Source organism: Nomascus leucogenys, chromosome 11 (genome assembly GCF_006542625.1).
Source record: "Nomascus leucogenys isolate Asia chromosome 11, Asia_NLE_v1, whole genome shotgun sequence".
Classification (NCBI taxonomy): Eukaryota; Metazoa; Chordata; class Mammalia; order Primates; family Hylobatidae; genus Nomascus; species Nomascus leucogenys.
In genome coordinates, this window is record NC_044391.1 from 103,877,081 (window position 1) to 103,903,215 (window position 26,135).

Genomic DNA, 26,135 nt, shown 5'->3' on the forward strand with positions numbered 1-26,135 from the left:
ACACAACTGGACTAACTGTAATTGAAACTGTAATGAAAAATGAGCAATTTAAATAATGGGTCAGATAAAAATCTGTTTTACTTCAAGAATCCTTACATAAGATTTATATATTGCAAATTTCCTGTTAAACTCTTGCTTGATTGATAGACAATATATTATATGCAATCAGATGCATACATATACTACAATTATTGCTACTGAAAGTCTATTCAGATTCATTTGTTGTAAGATTAGACTTACAGTTTTCCAAGTTTGCCTTATGAAAGGAATTGAAAGAGGCCTTTGGAAATATTCAATATAATAATTTGAAATATTCAGATTCCAAGACTTTCCTCTGGAAATTCTGACTCTGTTGATGTGGGTTGGAATCTGAGAATCTATTCTTTTTTAACAAGCATTCTAGATGATTCCAAGGTTTTCTCACAAATCCAAATGGGGTTTTTGGGCAACCTACTCTCTCAGTTCCTGCATATCAATGTATTTTTTTTAATTCTTCATGACAAAAGAATATCTTAGCTGGGTATAGGACCCTTTCCCTCCTTTCAAAAAATGATGAGAGCTTAGTAAGGGTCTGTTCTCAGTGATAGCAGTGAACAAACAAGTCCTCCATTCTTACAGTGCCCATATTCTAGCAGGAAAAAGAAATACAATAAACAAACACAGGTAAGCAGATAAGTGCTATAACTTATAGGAAATAAAGTGAATAAGGCAGATAGAGAATGACCCAGGAGAGAGTTGCCATTTTATTAAAATGTAGGGGGTTAGAGAAGGCCTCCTTGATAAGATAATCCCTGAATAAAGACCTGAGGAAGAGAGGGAGCCATGTGGAGTTAGGCAAAGTGTGTTCTAGGCCAGATGCAAGGCAGGTGTTGTGACTGGCGAGGTGTGAGCAAGGCGAGAAGGATCAGAGACTGTTCGAAAGGAAAGGAGAAGCCAGGTGCAGTGGCTTATACCTGTAATCCCAGCACTTTGGGAGGCTGAGTCGGGTGGATCACAAGGTCTAGACATCCAGACCCTCCTGCCCAACATGGTAAAACCTCATCTCTACTAAAAATACAAAAATTAGCTGGGCGTGGTGGCACACTTCTGTAGTTCCAGCTACTCAGAAGGCTGAGGCAGGAGAATCGCTTGAATCCAGGAGGCAGAGGTTGTAGTGAGCCGAGATTGTACCATTGCATTCCAGCCTGGGTGACAGGAGCGAAACTCTGTCTAGAAAGAAAAAGAAAAGGAAAGAAGGAAGGAAGGAGGGAAGGAAGGAAGGAAGGAAGGAAGGAAGGAAGGAAGGAAGGAAGGAAGGAAGGAAGGAAGGGAGGGAGGGAAGGAAGCAAGGAAAGAAGGAAAGAAGGAAGGAAGGAAGGGAGGGAGGGAGGAAGGGAGGGAGGGAAGGAGGGAGGAAGGAAGGAAGGGAGGAAGCAAGGAAGGAAGGAAGGAAAGGGAGAGAGAGAGAGAGAAAGGAAGGAAGGAGGGAGGGAGGGAGGAAGGAAAGAAAGAGAGAGAAAAGGAAAGATGGGAACCTATAGGGGTCTTGAGCACAGAAGTGTTGTGATGTGACCATTGTGATCTGAACATCCAGGTGAAAGATCACCATGGCTTGAATCCATCATTTGGAGCAAAGTTTCACTGTTTTGTTGCTTTTTTCTCTCAGATAAATTAGATTACGATGATTTCATCTCAGTTTTCTGTAGATGCTATATGTCATTGCCTTCTGGCTTCCATGTTTCAAATGAAAAGAAGAAGGACACACTACCTCTTTTCACGTTCTTAAGTAATTTATCCTTTCTGTTTGGAGACTTATAAGACTTTCCTGTTTATCCTTGAACTAATATTTCCAATGAAGCAGACAAAGTCTGTAGGATAGAGTTAAGTTGTCAAATCAAGGTCAGAAAAACACAAAATTGGGGTAAGAAAACAATTGGAAGCCCTGAACCTGAGCACATAGACCAAAATGGGCTAAGGGCAAAAATTCAGCTTTTGAAGTAAGTTCCTGGGGCCTTTCCTGGGAAGTTCCTAGCGGCTGCCCTTCCCCAGTTAGCCTCAGCTCAAGCCAGTTAACCTTAGATCCCAGCGCCCCCTCAAGCTGCACTAACATCCTACATCTTATGCCTTTACTATCACTTTCCTTTGCAAAAAAAAAAAAAAAACAAACACGTGGTCAAAGTTATACTTGGGACCATTTCACTGGCCACATATGTTGACAAATTTAAATTCTGTATGTCTACTTTCATCTCTATTCATAAGCATCTGTTCTAGATACTTACTTAGTACTTAGATAGATCTAAGTATCTATTCACTATATCTGTGGCCCTGAAAGAACTTGGATATATTTATTCAAATGTATAAGTAGAAATTCTGCTTTATTTAGATGCATTTCTTGATTTTTTATTTCATATTTGGCTAAAAGCTGAGTTCATTCATGTCTATAAAAAGTCGATCTCATTTTGGATGTAGGCAGGGAAGAGCCTTGAAGAAAGTATTTATGCCTTGTGCTATTTGGTGGGGGAGGGGTAGAAGGAGCAGGGAAGCCTGGCTGAATAAAGGGTAAGTGAGAGAAAAGAGACAAGGCTCCTCCATCTCCTGTGGAGGGTGAGTTAGAGCACAGACTCAGGAAACTATGTAAAGAAATGAGTGAGTGTCTAATGGGAGATTGCTGTAGGAAAGCAAATGACTGTAATATCTGATAATGATCCACAGAAAGATAAAAGTGTGATAAGGACAAATCGCTTCTTATTCTATTCTGTATGTCCGTCCCTCCTCTGCCTCCTCAGCTAGTAGAATCTGCCTTGCTCCCACTCCCTCCCTGTCGCCCACAATCGCTGCATTTTTTTCTCTCATCCATTCTATGAATATCTTCATCTGCTATTTCTGTGTTTTCAGATGAAGAAATGCTTCAGTGCATGCCGTGTGCAGCCTAGAAGATACATATGCAATTGTAGATGAAGCTAACTGACCAGGCGACACCAGGAGGAGCACGAGGACCAAGAGAACTAAGTGGGCAAGATGCCCAGGCAGTGGACAGAAAACAGAGAAGAACAACATCCAAAGAGCCACCTGGAGAACAGATGGGGACCGGGGACCAGAATGCTCTTCCCAAATCAAATAGAAAACAGGAAGGCTGTCCAAAGATTTGGGGGGCCGGGAGAGTGAGCAATACAGAAGGGATTGTGACCATCAAGCTCCCTTTCTAGAGAATGTGTCCAAAGCAGGTCCAGGCAGATTGGGGGTGGGAGAGGATAATTCACATTAAACATTTATAATGTGCCCAATGGGTTCTAGTGGGAAATCTCAGAAGATGCCACCATTTCCAACTTTAAAATACCCTTCTTCTTCAATGTCTGTATGTGTTTTTAGGAATCCAAATACAATAAAATATTCATCATGGAGAGTTTTTGATGGTAAAAGGGTATCCCAGGGAATATCTTCTGATGTTGTATCGTCACCTTTTGTGGAATTTTCTCCCTCTCACTTCGTTCTTTATTGGGTTGGAATTGGGATAAAAGAGTAGAATGGGTCATAAGGTCCTGTTCCAAGTAATTAGAGAGTTTTTTCTTTTATCTAAATGTGCCTTGTTAAAGTATATCAGTGTCAGCCAGGTTAATTGGAACTTTAATACATAATTGATGTTAATTTATGGCCCTTTTTGTTCCAGGATGCTACTGCAGACCTTAAAGTCAGGATACAGTTTTCTTGTTATTAATTATATACAGAAAGCCAATATCCCCTTTGAGAAGAGACTCATGTCATCTGTAGCTTATTAAAGATACAGTGTGTCAGCCATAGGTCACTTTTACTGCTTAAGTCCCCCGTAAACTCCACATTACTCCATAATAACATCACACACTAATCACAGTAAATGAAAATTAGAATTTTAGGCTAAAGCTCATAGCATACTGTATATTAAAATGTTAACATACAATGTTTTAAAAAGTGTTATGTTTCTATGGATTCATTGTATTCCATAGGGCCACAGAAACCTGGAATCATTTTGGAAATCAGTACACCATCTTGAAACCAAAAATGTCTCCATAAATATGAAGGCAATAGCAATGCCGTCACTGAGCCTGCCATGAAGTCAGAATGCCAAATGAAGACTATAAAACTTGGATTTGCTTGCAGAGTTTCCATTGAAATTCTAATTCTTGGTTAGTCACTTTTTTGGAGACAGAGAAAAATGATGTGTCCCAAATCCAATTAAAGATTCTGTATTCTAATTTTCTTCTATTGTAAGGAATTCAGTAGATGAAAGTACAGCATCGTGCAAAACTTATAAGCCACATAAGCCCACATGTTGTCCAAATAGACTTAGCCAAAACCTTGAGCAAGAAATTGAAGGAAAGGAGAAGTCCAGTAGTATGAACTTACTTGATGAATAGCAGTGCTAGATTTAGGGATGGATAAAAGATACTAAATTTGCCAACGTTGCTTTGTGACTATTCCATTTTGAAAGAGTGAAGAATGGATGACTTTATATAAATTTAATGCTTCGGAATTTTTTTAATATGTCACCATGTTGATGTTCAACTTAACATTGCCATGATGTGATCAGATATGACATAACGTGATAAATAGCAGGAGTGTCTCACAATGGAACATGACACAACATGGTGTGTCAAGTTTCTTTTGAACCTTTCTCGGGATCCAATATCAGCCAAAAGGAGGTCATTTTAATTATCAGATGATTAATTAATTAGATAGTTAATTGTCAGAGGTAGATGAATCCAAAGACAATGTGGTTCTGTATATGCACGTTTGTACACAGAAGAAAACGTGACTTTTTAAAATGTAGCTAGCTAAATTAAAAGACACTAAAGTTTAAGAACGTGACTCATTGTTTATTCAAATAAGATTCATGAACGACTAGGATGCCAGATGTTGTGCCAGATGTTGTGTGAAGCATGTTCAGAAGTAGAAAATCATCCCTGCCCTCAAAGGGCTGATGTTCAAGTTGAAAACATAAAGCTTTCTTTAAAACAATCTGGACATCTAGAGAATGTTCAATAATTTTTTTTAAGTTAACAACTGAGGAACAGTTTTAAGACAATGAATTTTTTTAAATGAACTATTTCCAGTACTTTGCCACTGTTTACTTTTTAGGGAAAGTTGTCATATTCCAGGAACAAGGGTAACTGCAAAGTAATTTTTTTTAATCATAGTAATGAAATCCCAGTTTCAGACATTCTATGAGTTAGATGTAAACCAAAAAAAAATTAAAACCCCATGGAAAACTTTAATAAATCAGTTTTTTAAAGTTATTGTCTACTTTCTATTTTTCTGCTAAAAGCAGAAATCCAAGACATGACAAATACTTAGTTTTCCAAAAAGAGCTGGAATCTTATAACCTTTATGTAAAAGGCTGCCAATATTGTAAGTTCCTTTATACATTTTTAGAAGGGATTTCTTTTTTTTTGAGGTGGAGTCTCGCTCTGTCACCCAGGCTGGAGTGCAGTGGCGCACTCTATGCTCACTGCCACCTCCGCCTCCTGGGTTCAAGCGATTCTCCTGCCTCAGCCTCCCAAGTAGCTGGGACTACAGGTGCATGCCACCACGCCCGGCTAGTTTTTTGTATTTTTAGTAGAGATGGGGTTTCACTGTGTTAGCCAGGATGGTCTCGATCTCCTGACCTCATGATCTGCCTGCCTCAGCCTCCCAAAGTGCTGGGATTACAGGCATGAGCCACCGTGCTCGGCCAGAATTTTTGACAATCAATGGCAATTAATGTATCATGCAAAATCATTGTCAAGTGCATTTCTTAAAGTATCTATTTGTATGAGATTTTGTCCTAGGCATTATAAAACAAAATAAGCATATATTTAATGTTCTGCAATCTAAGATGTAAAGTACTTTTCATTATTCTAAACTAATAAAGCAGTTTTTGTTTTATTCCCCCAACTCCCCAACATTTGTAATTAGTTCTATTGACCTTTCTGGGCCTCTCTTCATCTGCAAAATGAGAATATACTCCCCGCTCACAGATGATTGACAACAACTCTAAATCGTTTGTGCTGTTTTCTAACCACAGTATGTTAAAAATCAAAGATTACAATAGTATTAGGAGGGATTTTAAGACGAGAAAAGAGCTAAAGTGAACTTTAGTTGTGTGAGCTAAAATAGTAAAAGCTCCCAGGACTTCGTTTTAATATAGCTGAAGCAATTGTAATTCATTGCCTTTTAAGATGCTTTTCACAGCAATATTATTCTTGATCCTTTGCTTTCCCTTATGTCTACTGCTAATCCAACAGCAAGTTTTGCATATTCTGTCTCCAAAGCATACTTGAATCTGTGCATTCTCTCCATGTCTAGCACCACTTCTCTGTCCAGGTTTCACTGTTTCTCCCCAGAAGGACTGCAGCAGTCTCTTCAGGTTGGTGTTCCCAAACCCAGCCCATCCCCTACACCTCCAAAATAGTGAAGTGCTTTCAATGCACCTCAGTGGGTCTCACCAAGCCCCCTTATTATCAATAGACAATCTTTCTTATTTCACTGAGAAACTAGAAGCAAATTAAGAAGAACGTTCACAAAGTTTTGCCACCCCATCTAGACACATACTTGTGTCCATATTCGTGCATTCTGCCTTCCTTTCCATTACTCTGGATGAATTGTTTGCATTCCCATCTAAAGGCCACCCTTCCACTTGTCTTCTAGATCCCATTCCTTCTTACCTACTTGGTGACTTTACTCCAGTGATTTCCCCCTCTCCAGCATCACCAATTTTTCCTTCTCTAATGGATTATTCCCGCCGACAAATAAACCCACTATAATCGCTCACAGTGTACAAAAGAAAATTCTCCCAAGACCTCACTCTCCCACCCCGCAACCACTGCTCTGTGAACCTCTCCCTTGAACTTCAGGTCCATGTATTCCCCTCCCCATGAAACACCTCCACATGGATGTCTAAAAAGCATCTCAAAGGTAACATGTTCAAACTGAGCTCCCAGCCTTCCCTCAAACCTGCTCTTGATGCAATCTTCCTCATCTCAGCGAATGGTATGCAGTACTTCCAGCTACTCAGTTCAAAAACCTTGCCTCATCTCTGTTTCTCATTAGAAAATCCTGTCATTTTACTGCATTTACTTTTGAATGACATTTCATCAACTGTTCTGCTACCACCCTGGCCTAACCCACCATCTCCCATCTTCTAAATTACTGCAATAGCCTTCTAGGCAGATCCCTACTACTTCCACTCTTATCTCCCTTCAATCTATTCTCAACACAGCAGCCAGAACAAGCCTTTTAAACATAAGTTAGATGATGCCTCTCCTCTGCTCTAATCCCTCCAATGACTCCTTATCTCATACAGAGCGAAAGTCAGAGTACTTACAATGATAAGTATATTATATATATATACTACTTATCTTATAGAGATATACAGACAGATATACCCCTACATGACCTGAGCCTATCACCTCTCTGACCTCATTGCCTTCTGTTCCCTCATTGTGCATCTCACCCCAGCTGTACTGGGCTCCTAGCTTGAACATACCAAGAATGCTTCTGCTTCAGCATTTTTGCCTTTGCTCTTCCCTCTGCCTGGAAAGCTGACCCCCTAGAGATCCTTGAGAATCCTTGAGGGCCCATTTTCTCTTCTGTTTCAGGTCTCAGTGAGGCCTTCCCTGATGCCCTAGATGAAACTGCACATCCTTCCACCTCACAAACCAGACACTTTATCTTCCTGTCCTGTTTTCTTTTCCTCCATAACATTGCCTAACACACTCTGTTAGCTCCGTGAGAGCAGGGAGATTTTTGTCTTTTTTGTTCACTACTAAATGCTCATGCCTAGAATAATGCCTGGTCTATAGTTTTCACTCAAAAAATATCGCATGAAGGCCGGGCGTGGTGGCTCACACCTGTAACCCCAGCACTTTGAGAGGCCAAGGCAGGTGGATCACCTGGGGCCAGGAGTTCAAGACTAGCTTGGCCAACATGGTGAAACATCATCTCTACTAAAAATACAAAAATTAGCTGGGCATGGTGGCACGCATCTGCATCCCAGCTACTAGAGAGGCTGAGGCAGGACAATTGCTTGAACCCAGGAGGCAGAGGCTGCAGTGAGCTGAGATCACGCCACTGCACTCCAGCCTGGGCGACAGAGCAGGAGACTCTGTCTCAAAAAATAAAAAAAATGCATGAACTAATGAAAATTTGTTTCCAAAACTAACGCCCAATGTTGGTGAGGGTGCAGGGCCACATGTACTCTCGTGTTCTGCTGATTAAAATATAAATTTTAACAACTTTCTGGTGGCTAGTTGGGTAATAGGAATCCAAAATAATAAAAGCATAGATATTATTCAACCAGAACTTCACTTCTGTAATTGAGTCTAAGGAAATTATCATAGATAGGTGCCAAAAAGTTTATATAGGGATATTTATTGCAGTACTCCCCGCAGTAATGAAAAAATTGGAAACAATCCTAAATGTCAAATAAAAGAGATTTGACAGGATAGACTACAATATGGTACATCTGTACAATGAAATTCTATTCAGCTAGTCATGATATTATAGGATATCATAGAACAATCTGCAGTGTTAATAATAGATATTAGATAATAAAATCAAATTTTGTGAGATAACAATGTTTGCAGAGAAAACAATTGCCAGTAGAGCACCTTTATTTATCTCTGGATGATGGGATTATGTATAATTTTATTTCCTTTTGCATGTCTGTATTTTCTTAATTAGCTATAATGAAAAGGTATCATTACTATAATAAGAAAACATCACTAATAACAATAGTTAATATTTACTGAGCACTTCCAACATGCTGTACACTCCACCAGTACTATCTCATTTAATCCTCAAAGAGACACTATGAGGTAGTACTATGATTATCCTCATTTTGCAGCTTTGGAAATTGAAGCTTAATGAGCTTAAGAATTTGTCCAAGGTTCACAGTAAAGAATACCAACTTAAGTCTGTACTCTTAGCTGCTCTAGGGCTAGGATAGGTATGAAAGTTTCTCTTTTCTGTTGTGATCCAAACAGACACAACCTTAAAGCCAGCCAGAGCAGGGATCACCAATTCCTAACTGAATTTTCATGTGACTATTGCACTTCAATTCTGTTAGCAGCTGCCACAAGCCTCTAACCTCCCCCTTGCCTCCGCTTCCGGAGCAGCAGCTTCCTCCCTTACCTACAGTCAGCTGCAGCCGAACATCACAAGTGATTACTGTGAACATCCCCAGACCTTCTCAAGCACCTCTATAGTTAATGAATTAGAAGACTCCAGAATTATAACCATATAAATGTAATATGCCAAAAGGCAGAATATTTATAGTGTGTCAACTAAAGAAAGACTTTTTTAAAATTAAGATTCCCAACCTCACCAAGTAGAAACTTAGCAAAAAAAAAAAAAAAAGTGGGGTAAACGGCTTAAGGCCAGGGGCTGACCATTCCTACTGAGGAATGAAGAAAAATTCACAAGATGAAATGACTAATCTGTTTCCATATAACTACAAAAAGGCCTCCAACCTTTCAATTACTATATTAAATATGCAACAATGACTAGTTTCAACAAGGAGAAAATAGTCATTGTAGTAAATGCATGTTAAGAAAACACCACCTCTTCATTATGCAGTTACCTTTTTCCAAGAAGCTGAAATCACCAAAAGAATTTGATTCCATACGTTCAAGGCAGGTGGCAGATACTCAGGGCCAATTCTATACCCAAAAAGTTCTGGCATTAATTGGCAGAGGACTGCCCAACTCAGTACAAGTTTTGATTGAGCCCATTATATTGCTAACACTGTTAAAGCCTCCAAGAGTAATAAAACAAAAAAGAAACAAGGAGGATGAAGAAGAGGAAGAAGAGAAAACAGCATGTTTCTGTCCTAAAGGTGCTTGTGATCTGCTACCTAGGGGCCCCCTCAGAACATTGGCTTGAAAATGATCAAATGCTACAACCCAGGTTGGTCTCTCTGCCCCACTCCTCATTACACTCTGTCCATCTGCCACACAGCAATCTGAGTAATTGCTTAAAAACCTAAACCAGAACTTGCCACTGTGTCACTGTGGAGTTTAAAACCTCATGACTCCCCATTTTACTTGGTGGGCTGATGGGGGTCAGAGGACATACTCCTTGCCAAGGTACCACGAAGGCTTAGCTGCCCTGGGCCCTGCCGACCTCTGAGACTCCCATCTCCCCCACATGTTTCCACTCTCACTAGCACCTAGACACACTGGCCTTTGCCTAGTCCTTCATCAGCCAAGCTGTCACCTAACTTAGGGCCTGGGGACTGCAGTCTCTCTCCTGACCCAGCTGGTTGCTTTTTTCAGTAAGATTCCAGCGCCTATGTAACCTACTGAGAAAGGCCTTCCCCACCCAGCACCAATCAGCCTCTCAGCCCAGCTTCACACACTCCAGCATCTCACCTGACATTTTTCTTCACAGCCCTTCTCACCATCTGAAATGGTCAGATTTACATGTGTTGTTATTTAGTGTCTGTCTCCTCCTACTAGAAAGGCAACTCCATGAAAGCACAAACCATGCCTGTCTTGTCCACTACACACGCTTGCGTTTAATAAGTATTTATGGAATGAATCCACGAATGAAAAGTAGGCAGAAAGAAGCATGTCAGTGTTGACTGGAGTTATCCAAGAAAACTCCAGGAACTCAATGAGCCTTGAAGGATAAACAGTAGTAAACCAAAAAGAACCTGATTGAGCTAAGAGCTCTCCTCTTTTTTCTCACTGATATTCCTGGCCTCCTTCAGCATCTTCAAAAGGCAAACGAATAACTCCAAAAGCAATTGCTAAATGCTTATTGAATGGAATAAGTTAATTGTGAAATAATTCCAAGTGATGTATATCATTCTGAGTTGAAGCTATAAGCTTGGGGTTCACTGAGGCTGTTTTTGGTCCAGTCACAAAAGCAATGGTGTCCCAGTTAGAGACTGCCCTATGTCCAGAGTAAAAAGAGAAATGAAGCAGAGCCACAGGAAACCCAAAGAGGTCTTGATGTAAGCAAAAAAGTCTACTTCAAGAAAGCTTCTTTCCCACCACTAGGCTTCAAGCCTAACCTAACAAAAAGTACATGGAATGCGAAATCCTGTTTGCTTTTGTGACTTAAATGCTGTAGCATTGCCTTTGTTTTTAACTTCTATGCCATGCTTTTATTTCTGGTAATATTTATCTTTTTAAAAATAAATCTAAGGCATAATCTCTCTCTCCATTAGATACCTGTTATGGACTGAATTGCATCCCCCCAAAATTAATATGTTGAAGTTCCAACCGCAGTACCTCCAAATGTCACAATATATGGAGATCAAGTTTTTAAAGAGGTCATTAGGTTAAAATCAGATGTTTAAAAGGTCCTCATAAAAAGAAGAAATTTCGGCCGGGCACGGTGGCTCATGCCTGTAATCCCAGCACTTTGGGAGGCCGAGACAGGCGGATCACGAGGTCAGGAGATCGAGACCATCCTGGCTAACATGGTGAAACCCCATCTCTACTAAAAATACAAAAAAAAAAAAAAAAAAAGAAGAAATTTCAACGAAACGTGCAGGAACAGAGAATAGGCCATCTGAGGACACAGCAAGAAGGTCGTCTGCAAGCCAAGCAGAGAGGCCTCAGAATCAACCAAACCTACTGACACCTTCACCTTGGACCTCTAGCCCTCAGAACTGTGAGAAAATACATTCTCATTGTTTAAGCCATCTTGTCTGCAGTGTTTTGTTATGGCAGCCCTGGCAAACCAATAGAATATCCATACTCATAAAGCTTTTCGTTGTTGCTGTGTCAAATAATTATACCCATCTCCAACTCATGGTCCCCAAAACTTGTCACTTCAACCACAACCAGGTGAGATATAAAAATGAATTGCACATTCAGTTGGAATGAGATACATACAGAAAACCCCCTTAAAAACTGGGATCTTTTTTCTATTCATATCTTTCATTATAGTGAACAAGAAAAAAGGTAAATTAATGGTTGTTTGGGAAATAAGGAATTGACAGATCTTTCTTTGGTATGATACCAGGCTCAAGATCCTGTGCTTATCAGACTAAGACTAAGATTGCAGTACCTTTTTACTTCATGCATTATGTCCTCAAAAAAAGTCCAAGTCCAAGGAAAAACTTGATAGATAGATAGAAGAATGAAAATGTGCTGTCCAAAATATGTAAAAATACCTCAGAGCTTATATTGTAGAGCTTTGTCTATAGCCACTTAATTTGCATGTGTGATAAAGAGTATCATCCAAATATAACCTTAGGAAATTTTTTTTAACTTCTAGAAGTTGAAAAGTACCCAAACACACACACATACGCACAAACTTATGCTTTGTAGAGGGGAGGGAGATTTGCTATATATGCAACAAACCAAAGGTTAAATCCTTATTATGTAAAACACAACTTATAAATTCATAAGAAAAAGATAACTGCTATAATAATAAATAAATAATATTAAGCAATTCACAAAACAAGAAATTCAAATGTTCTACTAACTTTTTATTCATTCAATCAATATCTATTGGGCATTGGTGTTAGGTAACAGGGGTACCTTAATGGCGCCGGCTCCAGGTTCTTCTCCCCTCCTCGACCGGGCACTGTCTGAACCCGCCAAAGGAGGGCCAATCAGAAAGAAGCATCTCCCGCCTTCCCTTGGGCCCGCCCCACGTAGGCCCAAGGGGTATAAAACCCAGCACACCAGCAGCTCTCTCTCTCTTCTCTTCTCTCTCTTCTCTTTTCTCTCTCCCCCGCGCGACCTGACCTCTACCTCTCCAATAAAGATCTCTTGGCTGCCACCGGTGTCGTCTCTGACTAGCCTGTCGCCCTTCATTTTGGTGCCGTGACTCGGATCGGGATTCCCCACCTTTAGGTGGGACCCTGATCCCCTTCCCAGGCTCAGTCTAGACCTCCGGCCAGCCTTCACCCATTTTCCTGTTCACCGAGCTCTCGGCCCCCCACCGGCCTCATCTCAATAAGTTTTCCCCTCCCGGGCCTACCTCTCGGGCCAATCGCCAGACCCTAGCTGCTCCCGTGACGGACACATTTTGCCCAACACCCTTACGGCAGTGGTAGGCCCCTATCATTCACTTCCGCCTCGGCCTGCAGGGAGCGGAGTTTTCTCCCTCTCCTCCTCGCGTCTCCGGCCTGGGCCCCTCTCCTTCGCTCGCTCGTTAAAATCCTGGTACCAGGTGACCCACGGCCTCCCGCCTCTCAGAGGCTCCTCAGTACTTCCGTTTCGGTGACGATGGATCCGGAGGCTCTGACTCGCTCCGCCGCAAGCAGCCAGCAGGGGGCGCCCTGCCTAGCTCGTCGCCGTCTATTCCTTCCTCTCATTATGGGAGGCTCTGCATCTCTGCCGGCTGACTCCCCCCTACAATGTCTTTTCAAAACTGGCCCACCTATCCCCTAGACAACCAAAACAAATGGCCTCCTTATGGCTCTCTCGATCCTGATCTTCTTCGGATCTCTACAACTATTGCGTGCGAACAGGAAAATGGGTAGAGATCCCATATATTCACGGCTTCTTCCTCCTACGGGACACACCTAACCTCTGCCTCCCTTGCGAACCCCAACAGCTCCTTGCCGCTCTTAAACTGCCAACCCCTCCCTCTGCCCCCGACTTCGACCCAGCCGACAAGCGCCCCCCATACCACCACCCTCCACCCCGCCTTCCGGTTGCCGGCCCAGATCAACCAGACGCCCCTCCCAGCGGCGCCTGCCCGCCCCCCACCAACTGCACCTACACCACCGCTCCTCCAAACTTCCCAGCCCCCGAAGGCTGGTGCAATGGCTCCCTACACAAGTTTATCAACTTCCACTGGTGGCCCCTGTGTTCCCGTCACTCTCTTTCCCCAACTCACCCTATTACCCTTCTCTGAAGGCTCATCAGCATACCATTTTGACCACCCTGACCTAGACCCCTCACAGATTCACCGACACAAGAGATTAGTTTTCCTACCATTCATTCTCGGGCTATCCCTCACCATCTCCCTACTAGGCTCAGGACTAGGGGCTGCCTCCCTAGGTTACAGCGTGTCTCAGTTTTCCAATCTCAAGATTCCCAGTCCTTAGCCGCTTTACAACGTCAAATCACATCCCTAGCAGGGGTAACACTTCAAACCGCCGAGCTCTAGATTTACTCACCGCTGAAAAAGGCGGTACTTGCATCTTCTTACAAACATTAAAACTTCCATAACATTAGGAAGAAACTAATAGGGGCCAACTCGTCCCCATCATTGTGGGACACCCTAAAGACCCCCTCCTAGCCTGGATCCTCCCATTTCTAGGCCCTCTCATGGGTCCTCTTGTGCTCCTTCCATGCCTTCTCAAATTCATGAGACAGCAAGTCTCATCCATCTCTAACCAAACCTTTAACCAGCTTCTCCTTAGACACTATCAACTCCTAGCAACCAGCGAAGAAGCGGTTGACTCCGGAGACAGACTCTGAGCGCCATGTCTCGGTTCCACCAGTTCCTAGACGATCCCCGCAAAGACTGCTGGCTCACGACAGACCCCTCCCTGCCCCTTGGCTGGCTACAAGGAACATTCATGGACTTCACAACTGAGGAGGTGTTCACATACAGAGCCCTACTGCTTGGCCTTATGCTCCTGCTGCGCCCCGTACACAACCCCCACAGTCCTCCCGAACCCCTCCCCCACGACGCCCCCGCTCAGCAGGAAGTAGCCAGACGAACTACAATGCCCATTTCCCCACTTCTTAAAAAACAAAAAAGGGAGGAATGTTAGGTAACAGGGGTACCTTAATGGCGCCGGCTCCAGGTTCTTCTCCCCTCCTCGACCGGGCACTGTCTGAACCCGCCAAAGGAGGGCCAATCAGAAAGAAGCATCTCCCGCCTTCCCTTGGGCCCGCCCCACGTAGGCCCAAGGGATATAAAACCCAGCACACCAGCAGCTCTCTCTCTCTTCTCTCTCTTCTCTTCTCTCTCTCCCCCGCACGACCTGACCTCTACCTCTCCAGTAAAGATCTCTTGGCTGCCACCGGTGTCGTCTCTGACTAGCCTGTCGCCCTTCAATTGGTATGTGCTCAGCATAATACAAGACACCAGGCACATGGCGATGAGCGAAAACTGATTCTTCTCTGTAATTGTTTGCAATATAATATTAAACCCAACTTACAATAAAAGAAATTCAAAATAAAATGGTGCCAGGGAATAATCAGACAAGTGCAGAATTGTGTACAAAAATATTAATTGAGCTATTATAATAAGGAAAACTTGAAACTACCTTAATGTTTATTAATTTGCTATAAGTTAAATAGATATAGTGAATTATAAAATGATATAGTGAATTATAAAAATAGATATAGTGAATACCCTAAAAATATGTAACGTCATTGGACAATTCCCAGTAAAAAATATGATGGAAAAAAGCATATGATACTGATGTTTAGATATATGTAAATTTCATATTTTCTACAGTAAAAGTATTATTCTAATAATTAAGGAAAAAGCTTTTTAAACAACCAACATGAATGCTTTTGACAGGGATGCCATCGTGTAAGTTAATTGCCAAATAAACTAAATATACTTTTTTTACTATTATTCTTCAGTTGACAATAAAAACTGTATAATTTACGTTGTGTGACATAATGTTTCAAAACATGCATAAATATGCTTTCTTGGATGCTCACAATTCGGGTACACTTTGGAGCATACTGGAAAATGCTCCTAAAGTTGGAAGCAACACAATCCCCTTAATTGAGCGATAAAATGTTACTTTGCTCCTTAAATTAAAGAAAGGTTCAAAGTTTAGTTTGACATTCACCTCTGCCTTTATAAAATAAACACAGCCTGTAAAATAACTTAAATGCCCAGAGAGCCGAGTTTCGTCGGGCCCTGGCTGCGCCGCGCAGAGCCCTGCCCCGCGGAGGTCGCCGCCCAGCACGGTCTGCAGATGGCAGCCTCCCGCGGAAAGCCCCGCAACGCCGCTTCCTGCCTGCGGGCGGCACTTGGGGCCCGCCCCGGGGTTTCAGAAACCTGTTCGAGCCGTTCCTTTATGGCGGAACGTTCTTATTTGGTAAATATTTATTCCGCTCTCCGAGGACTCAGCACTAATCACTGCCACTTCTCTTTAATAATAAATGGTGCACTTCAAATGCGGCAGAACTCAGCCGGCTAATCAGTGCTCGCCGGGAGGTGCAAAACAGTCTGAAGCCCACCGGTGGACATCAAAGACGGAACATTTCCTGTTCCAGCTCTCGGTGGCCCAGAATAAACTTCAGCCGAATGAGAGGATGTCGAGGCGGCCGCCCCCCGCGCGCCGGCCCGGGAGCCCGATTTCCATCTGCCCGCGGCCCGGAGGTGCGCCCCTGCCCGCTTCGCCCGGGGAACCCTCGGAACCCGCGGCTCTGCCCGCCACACAATCTGGGCTGCCGCTCCCTTGGGCTTTTCGTGAAAGCTTCCTTTTAAACTCGCTGTTTGGTCGCAAACCATTTAGCCCTTTCCGTGGGCCCGGGCGAGGGGCGGAGAGCGACCCCCGCTCCTGGGAACCTGGGGGCTCCGCGCTGGGGACTCCAGGCCGCCCGCCTCGGCTCTGGCCAAGGGGTCAGCACGCGGGGTGGCGTTTGCGCCAGCTTTCCAGCCCTTTGGTCTCCAAAGGCTTTTTGTATTCACTAGGGAAGGTAAGGGCCGCCCCTTTAATGGTTGCATTTTGGAATGTAACAAACTATGAGGACCACCCGGTACGCTTGCGTTGGCATCATACGAGCCCGGCGGTCCCACCGTCACCCACGAGTGATTTGGAAATGCCACGGGGCCTGTGGACGTATGGAAAGACTTTTGGCCCAGACACAAGAATAAAAATATTCAAAACGTCTTGAGACATAACTCATTTATCTACAATTCTGTTTACTCAAGGTGTAATTTTAATTCTACATTGCCCATTCTGGTGAAGACATGAGTGTTTGAAGCGGGCTGACTATTAAAGCCATATTTTAGCTTTAAATAAGAACTGCGCTGCCTCCAAAGTATTCCATCTTTTGTGTAACAGAGACCCACAGATCCTAAGTGAAATTTGTTCTCAAATTTAACACATTTCTGTAACATATTTAAACCTGAGTTAATTTAGAATGGGTTGCTGGCACCATTGGGATTGATATTGAAATGGTTTTGCCTCATTCACATCGAGCCCTGCAAATGTACTTTAAATTCTACGCTCTTAATAATCCCTAGGCGTGGAGAAAAGATTGGAAGCTCTTTTTCTACAACCGCTCGCAGTGCACGGTTTCAGTGATGAGCTTGGAGTGCCCCTCTGTGGAAGAAGGTGGGCACTGCAATTTTTCTTTCTTAAGTTGACTTGCCGCTGTCTTAGGAACTGTGGTTCCTTACCTCTGCCCACCATGAAATTCGATGTTACTTTTCCATTAACTTTTGTGGATTGAACCTCACTCCTTGTTTTTCTTAGAAACTTAAATATGTGTTGACAATAATGAATGAATCTTCTTGTCTCCTCTGCCCCGAAAGCTTTCCAACTGATGATAAAAGATGAGAACATTTTCTTGCAAAGCCCAAAGCTGTGTTAGTACCTACTCTGACATTTAGGACTAGACAGAATGGCTTGATAAGGTGCACAGATAGATGTTATCGTATGTGCCAACAGTGGCTGCTACAGAAAGCTACTGAGACAGAGTTTGGGCTCAGGAAGAAAAGAATGATGTGATACAGAAAGTTAGGTGCAGAAAGTAAGTTAGTTACTCTCCCTCCAAAGAGTTGAAACCTGTGTTATTGATCTATAACAGTGCTAGCCATTGGCTCATTGTCGTGAGTTTATTTCATTTACTTCAGTGTTAATCTCAAAAGTCAAAACAGCGTATTCAGGCCAGGCAAGGTGACTCACACCCGTAATCTCAGCACTTTGGGAGCCTGAGGCAGGAGGATCACTTGAGGTCAGGAGTTTGAGACCAACCTGGGCAACGTAGCCAGACGCCCATCTCTCAAAAAATTTAAAAATTAACTGGTCATGGTGGCGGGTGCTTGTAGTCCTAGCTACTTGGGAGGTTGAGGCGGGAGGATCACTTGAACCCAAGAGTTCAAGGTTGCAGTTAGCCAAGGTCGCACCACTGCACTCCAACCTGGAGTGAAACCTAAACTTGGTTTCCCTCAGACGTGATAAATCTTTATCTGAGTCATATGTCCAAGTTATACTTTAACAAGAGATATTTTCATTAGGATGCTTTTAACTGCAACTAAAACCCAAAATCTGTCTTATACAATACATGAGTACATTGACTCATATAATTGAAAATTCAGCTCAAGCTTCAAGCAAGGGTTGATGTAGAGGCCCCCATAGTGTCACCATAGTATTAATTTCTTTCCATTTTTCTGCTTTATTGTCCCGGATATTGCCTAAAGGGGGATGGATGAAGCCACCAACATCATGGCTGCTCGAAGGAGGTAACTCAACGTTCTCTAAGAAGGAACGACACATGAAAATGGCTGTCATTTGAAAAAAATATATTTTTATCAAAGAGAAAATAATCTACAGGTAAGACAGTATTTAAGAAGCAAAGCTTTATTTATTTTGCGTCTGTTTAGGTCCATGGTGGAGAAACTTGTCCTCCCATTTGCTACAGTATAAACCACAGTATGCCAACAAAAAGAGGCTGTGGTGAATCCCAACAAACATGCCAGGCTTCACACAGCACACCAAACTCAGTGCACCTGAGAGAATCCATGGTCTTGACTCTTCATCATCTAGAGAAGTAACTGAGACCCAGGGCAGAGAAGTGAACATAAATTTCATCGTATGAAAACTGAAAAGGCACTTCAAAACGTAAGTGGGGATCAAGCCTCTGCACACCAAAACTTGTTTATTAGTCAAGAAACAACAACTGCAGGCCGGATGCACTGGCTCATGCCTGCAATCCCAGCACTTTGGGAGGCCAAGGTGGGTGGATCTTTTGAACCCAGGAGTTTGAGAACAGCCTGGGCAACATGGTGAAAACCCATCGCTACAAAAAATTAGCCAGGCATGGTGGTGTGCACCTGTAGTCCCAGCTACTTAGGAGGCTGAGGTGAGATGATCACTTGAGCCCTGGAGGTTGAGGCTGCAGTGAGCCAAGATCGTGCCACTGCACTCCAGCCTGAGTGACAGTGCAAGACCCTTTCTCAAGACTCTGTGGTCCAATTTCAGATAGCAAGCTTCTTTTTCTCTGATACCCACAGCTCCTACTTGGCTTCATATGATGTTTTCTAAATTGATACATACACATGGCAAAGAATGCATTCCATAGTGTAGGAAATGTAACTGATATATGAATATCAAGTGCAAGATCTCACCAAGATTATTGTTTAGGATGAGACTATAGTTTATGTATCAGTGATAGTCCATCTTTTATACTCTGTTTTTTAACTTTAATTTTAGAATTCAGAAATAGCCATGAAACTTCCATAGAGTCAACCTTGCATATTGAAAGCAAATTTTACACGCTGCTGTATTCACAGAAAAGCTTTGGATACTCTGGATATGTATAAAGGTTTACGAGAAAAAATTTCTAAAGCTTTAAAGGCTGTCAGTCTCATTAGTGTCAAGCCACTGATTTCTTTACCTTTTTTTTCAACTTTTTAAAGAAATGAAGCTCATTGGCTTTCACTCAGTAATGTTCTCACTCCTCTATTTGTTTTGCAAGGAACTTCAAGTCTCTTCTGTATGTAATCTTCAATCTGCCAAATTGTATGCATGACTTGTGTTGGTGTTAAAAGATAATTGCTCATTTGAACATTCTAAATCTAGCCTTCCATGGCAAGTTTACATTCCTCATGCAAGATAAAGTGAATGGGGAGATCATAAAACTGGAGCTATAAGGAACACTGTTTGATCATGGTAAGATCGGTTTTGTTACTTAATTACTTTGTTTAAATTCATCTGAAGAACCAGTTGTAAATATTTTAAACCTTATTAAAGAAACACTTGAAAAAAGGGCCTCAGATTTCCGCTTCTGGTAGTAAAAGAGATTAAATATTCTGAAAGATCCTGCCCCTCAAAAACAAATAGATCCTGGATAAATCATCCTTTATTTCATTTCTGAATTAGTAAGGACAAGGGGAAATCTTCAGCATCCTTCCAAAAAATAAATTTTCAAAAGGCAAGACGGTGAGCAATAATAAAAGGGGAAAATGGGCTGGCCTAAAGACAAAAGCTAGTATCAGAGCTGTGTTAGCTGAACTAACTCTTGGGCTAGAAGCAAATACAGGAACTGTACCTGAAAGTACTACTTTAAGCTAACCTTCTCAAAGGACACTAAAGTATTCCAGGTCAGTATTTCCCCTGTTTCCTAGCAAAAGCAAAGTGTTTTCTGGAGAAAATTATCCCCTATGTATTCCCACAGGATTCTCACAGATTAAAAGGAAACAAATATGAGCTCAAAACCAAAATCAGCAAATATACATTGAAAGAAGTCACCCTTATTACAAGTCACCAGTAACTACAAATAGATTTAAGCCCCTAAGCAATTCATATTTTGGAATTGTTGGATACAGAATATAAAATTGCAATCTATGAACTGTTTAAATAATGAAAGATGTGTTCATAAAATGATTGTTAAGAGACTGTCAAAAATATGCAGATTTGAAAAATAAAAACAAAAAGGACTTTTGGAAATAAATATAATAGTTGAAAAAGAAAGTTTAACAAATAGTTTAAGTTGCAGATTAGCTGTAGATGAAGAAAGAATTAGTGAACTGGATGATATATCTGAAAGAAATATCCAGGATCCAGTATAGAGAAAAAAAAGGAGGAAATATTAAGATAGATTAAAAGATATGGAAGATAGAATAAAAGGCTTTAATATATATGTAGTCAGAGTCCTTGAGAGGAGAATAGAGAAAATTGAGAGCTGCTATATTTGAAGAGAAAATGAATTTTTCAGAACTGATGAAATGCAGGCCAGGTATGGTGGCTCATGCCTATAATCTCAGCATTTTGGGAGGCTGAGGTGGGCAGATCACTTGAGGCCAGGAGTTCGAGAGCAGCCTGGCCAACATGGTGAAACCCCATCTCTACTAAAAAAAAAAAACAAAAACAAGAATTAGCTGGGCGTGGTGGTGTGCACCTAGAATACCAGCTACTCAGGAGGCTGAGGCAGGAGAATCTCATGAACCCAGGAGGTGGAGGTTGCAGTGAGCCGAGAGCACACCACTGCACCCTAGCCTGGGAGACAGAGTGAAACTCCATCTCAAAAAAAAAAAAAAAGAATTGATGAAATACGTATGTTCATAAGTAAAGAAAATCAATGTATAATAAGCAAGATAAGTAAAAAGAAATCCATAAAGATACACATTTTAGTGAAATTGCAGACCATAAAAAACAAAAACAAGATATTAAAAAATAATCTGAGGCTGGGTACAGTGGCTCACACCTGTAATCCCAGCACTTTGGGAGATCAAGGCGGGTGGATCACCTGAGGTCAGGAGTTCGAGACCAGCCTGGCCAACATGGTGAAACCCCATCTCTACTAAAGATACAAAAATTAGCCAGGCATGGTGGCAGGCGCCTATAGTCCCAGCTACTCAGGAAGGCTGAAGTAGGAGAATAGCTTGAACTGGGGAGGCAGAGGTTGCAGTGAGCCAAGAGTATGCCATTTCACTCCAGCCTGGGCAACAAGAGCAAAACTCTGTCTCAAACAAAAAAAAAAAAAAAAAAAGAAACTTGAAGGAAAAGGAATGATGATTAGCATCGCAATAGTAGCAATAGAACATAAAAGAAAAGGTTTAATAACTTTAAAGTATTTAGAGAAATTAACTGTCAACTTAAACTTATGTACTCAGCAAAACCATCTTTTCATAAATATTAAGAAAATAAAGACATTTTTAGTTGAACAAAAAACTAGAGTTTGGCATCAACAGATCTTCACAGAAACTTCTAAAAGATGTGCTTCAATAGAAGAAAAGTATTGCAAAAGTCTAAAATGCAGAAAGAAAAAATTGGTACAAATGTAGATAATTCTAAGATGACATCATATGTATGAAAAAGAGATAAATAAGGACAAAGAGGAAGAAGTAGAAAAAAGGTGAGGAAGAGAAGGAGATATAATTTACAGGGTTTAAAAAATAAGGTATAGAACTAAAGTTTTTGCTTTCTATAGCATTTGAGTCAGAAGTAGGTAGCTGATTAAAAGTGTTATAAGATTCTTTTTATTTTTCAGATCATTTAACTTATTGATTCACTTTAATCTTACTTAAATTTAACATGTATGATAAGATTTCAATAGTACTAAAAGAAAATAGTGTATTATGTTTAAGTAGTAAAGGGGAAACACTTGGTTAAGAAACAAATTTAACCAAAAAAAACTAAATTAATTTTTTAAATACAAGGGAAGAAACAAGAGTGAAACAAACAGGGGAAATTTTACACTGATAGAAACAAGTCTCAATATACCAATAATCACACCAAATGTAAAAGGATTAAATACCAGTTTCAAAAAAAAGAAAACATAGCTATACTGTTTATCATAGTCATACTTTTTAAATGTGGAAAGGTTAAAAATACAAAGACAAAAGAAATACTAGACAAATATCAAAATAATAAAGAGGCCACTACATTAATATTAGATAAAACAGAATGTTGGTGGGACCTCATCGCTACAAAAAAAACACAAAAATTAGCTGGGTGTAGTGACAAATGCCCGTAGTCCCAGCTACACGGGAACCTGAGGTGGGAGGATCACTTGATGCTGGGAGGCAGAGATTGCAGCAAGCCGAGATAGCACCAGTCCACTCCAGCCTGGGTGACACAGTGAGATCCTGTCTCAAAGAGAATGTAAGACAAAGAGCATTATTGGAAATAGAGAAGTGTACTATATATTGATTATAGTTTTCAATTCACTATGTGATTTTAGACATTTTAAACCCAGATACATATAAGAAAATTGCCTCGAAATCATTATAGGATATTTTAACACACCTCTAGTAATTATTGACAGCTTAGAAGATAGGAAATTAATACAGATAAACAACATTTAAACAATATACATAAAAAGGGATTGGTATTAATATAATAAACATATTTAGAATTGTGCCCCTAACAACTAGAGAATACACATTCTTCTCAACACAGAAGCAATGTTTTCAAAAATCAACCACTTAAACACAGCCATACAGCAAGTCTGAACACATCTCAAAGGATAAGTATCATAAATACCACATTGTCTAGCAACAATACCATCAAAAAGGAAAAAAACAATAACACAGATTTGATGGACGACTTCAAGCCACACATTCGGGAAGTTTTAATAAGAATAACTACAAGAAAAAGTATAACCTAGCACATCAGCATAAAACAGCTGAAAACCAAAGACAAGAAGCAAATTTTTAAAGCAGTCAAAAGAGACACTATCTTCAAAGAAGCAACAGTAAAATAAGCAGCCATCTTCTCAATAGAAACCATCTTCTCAACAGAAGCCATCTTCTCAACATAAACCATATTCTCAACAGAAACCATCTTCTCAACATAAACCATCTTCTCACCAGAAACCGTCTTCTCAACAGAAACCGTGAGCCAACTTCTCAACAGAAACCACAGAAGACAATGTGCTAAAAGAAAATAACAATAATGTAGCATTTCATATTCACCAAGAATACCCTTCCAAGGTAAAAGCAAAAGAAAGACAGTTTCAGACCTACAAAGTATGGGTGAATTTGTCACTAACAGACCTGCATTATGGGAAATGCTAAAGGGCGTTCTTCAGGCAGAAGTAAATTGTCAGTGGTCCCAGATGGAAGCTCAAAGGTGCAAGAAGAAATGAAAACCAACAGAGAAAATAATATAGAAGCAAATATAAATGAATATTTACAATATAAAACAATAAGAATATTTCTTAGTGAGGATATAGATATAGATATGACAGTAATAGCACAGAAGTCAACAGAACAAGTAGAGTGAAAACGTTTTTCAGTGTTTGTGATTAACACAGCCGTTCTCAAAGTGTAGTCTCCAGGTCTGCGTTTGCATCACCAGTATCACTTAGGAAATTGTTGGAAATGCAAATTCTCATGCCTCACCCCATGCCTGCTGAATCAGAAACCCTGATGACAGAACCCAGCAATCTGTGCTTTAACAAACCCTTAAGGCAATTCTGATGCATGTTCAAGTTTGAGAACCACTGGCCTGGGAAATAACAAAAGTGACAATTTACATAGATGTTTAATAAATTGAGTAACATGTTGTTATCTCTATGGAAACCACTAAAAAGTCATAAAATAATATATAATTACTTAACCAAGGAAGAGGGGACTACAATAATAAAAAATACTTAATCAAAATAAAAAGCAAGAACTTTGAAAAATGAGCAGAGGCAATTCAGTGAAGAAAGGACAGTCTTTTCAACAAATGGTGCTGAAACAACTGGGGATATGAAAAAAAAAAAAAACTCTAGACACAGGCCTTACACCTTTCACAAAATTTGACTCTAAGCAGATCATAAACCTAAACATTAAAACACAAAACTGTAAAACTTCTAGAAGATAACATAGGATAAAATAGAGGTGACTTTGGGTTTAGTGGTATGTTTTTAGATACAACACTAAAAGCACAATCCATGAAAAAAATTAGCAAGTCAGACTTTATTAAAAACTCTTCAAAACACACTTTGCTCTGCCATTGATGGCATCTGTAAGACTCAAGGCAAAATGAACTACAGAAGTACTCTAGTTGATAAAGTTTTCCCCCATAGAGGTATGGATTAAGTATTCTAGTACTGCCTGATACTGCTATACATGTATACAGGAATTGAACAATTAAGTAAATGGATAGCAGATGATAGGAGGCAGTTTTCTCACTGTTGAAGTAGGAATTTATAGATAAGGAAAAGGAGGGGAGTAGGATGATGTATGTGGTAATGGATTTGAACTAGAAACATCAGTAAGAACTTCTATAATAATTAACAATATGGAAACAGATGGTTACACATAGAAATATTTATAAATATGTGTATATATACAAGGTAGTATACACACATATATTTAATTGCTCTGTCAGGTGAGAAGCCTGCAGAAAAAACTACATCTCAATAGCAATGAACACACCTAGCACCCAGATCTTGGTTCCCAATATCATTCTCCAAAATAAAGGAACCAGGGCTCCTTGGAGAAATGAGTGACTAGGACTGGGGCAGGAAATATACAAGATAAGCCTGGAGTGTCTTATAGTGCTACAAGTAAGAAACTGCATTCTCTTTCCCTTACTCTGTCTCTCTTCTTCTCTCTCCTTCTCTCTCTCTCTCTCTCTCTCTCACACACACACACACACACACACACACACACACACACACACACACAAATTAATGAGAGTATCTCAAAGGGGCTCAGGACCAAAAAGCTCCCAATGGCCAAAGCTAGAAGGATTTAAGCAATGAAATAAATAGTTTTGGATTAGAGCCCAGAGTATAAAACGCATATCCATGAGCTCAGATTTGATATAAATATATGATTAAATAAGTTAATAAACGCAGGAAAAGAAACAAATATTCAGTACAAAAAAAGAATTCCAAATAAATTATATTGATACGGTGACTAGGTTGGCCAGGCTTGGTGACTACACTGGCCCTGCTACACCGTTCCACACCTCCCACTGTCAGATTGGGCTGCTACCTCTGTGCCTGCCAGTCATGTTATTAATACTACTGCCACTGCTGTCACTGCCGCTGCTGCTGCTGGGACCTGGCCCTGGGTCCCGCCAGGCCTCCAAGAGGTCACACGTGCACCGACGTGGGATCCTGGAACTGGCAGGAACTGTGGGTTGTATTGACTCCTGAACCCCACTTACCTATATGAAATACAGTTGCTACTGTGGCCTGGGAGGCCATGGCCAGCACCGGGATGCCATTGACTGGACCAGCAGAGAACAAATGCCAAAAACTCTTGTGCAAGTGTGACCAGGAGATTGCTAACTGCTTAGCCCGAACTGAGTACAACTTAAAGTACCTCTTCTACCCCCAGTTTCTGTGAAAGCAGGATTCGCCCAAGTGCGACTGGCTAGCTTGACTTGAAATGCTCCTTTGCACAAGGAAATAAAACTCCTTCTCGCTAATGAAAAAGTATTATATTGATACTTCACCCTAACGGAAGGGCAGCATAACTTGCCACTCCTTAAGGGCTATGTATAAGGAACTTCCATCCAAGGAGTACAGTTAGAAGGGGGAAATTTAAGTGAGTATTTTTATGATAGGGACACTCAAGAAACAGTA

The 26,135-nt window shown here is 41.0% G+C and overlaps 1 pseudogene; it reads left to right on the top strand.

Moving 5' to 3' along the window:
* Window positions 1-18,310: 18,310 nt before the first annotated feature.
* LOC115837293 lies at window positions 18,311-25,932 on the top strand (annotated as a pseudogene).
* Window positions 25,933-26,135: the final 203 nt, after the last annotated feature.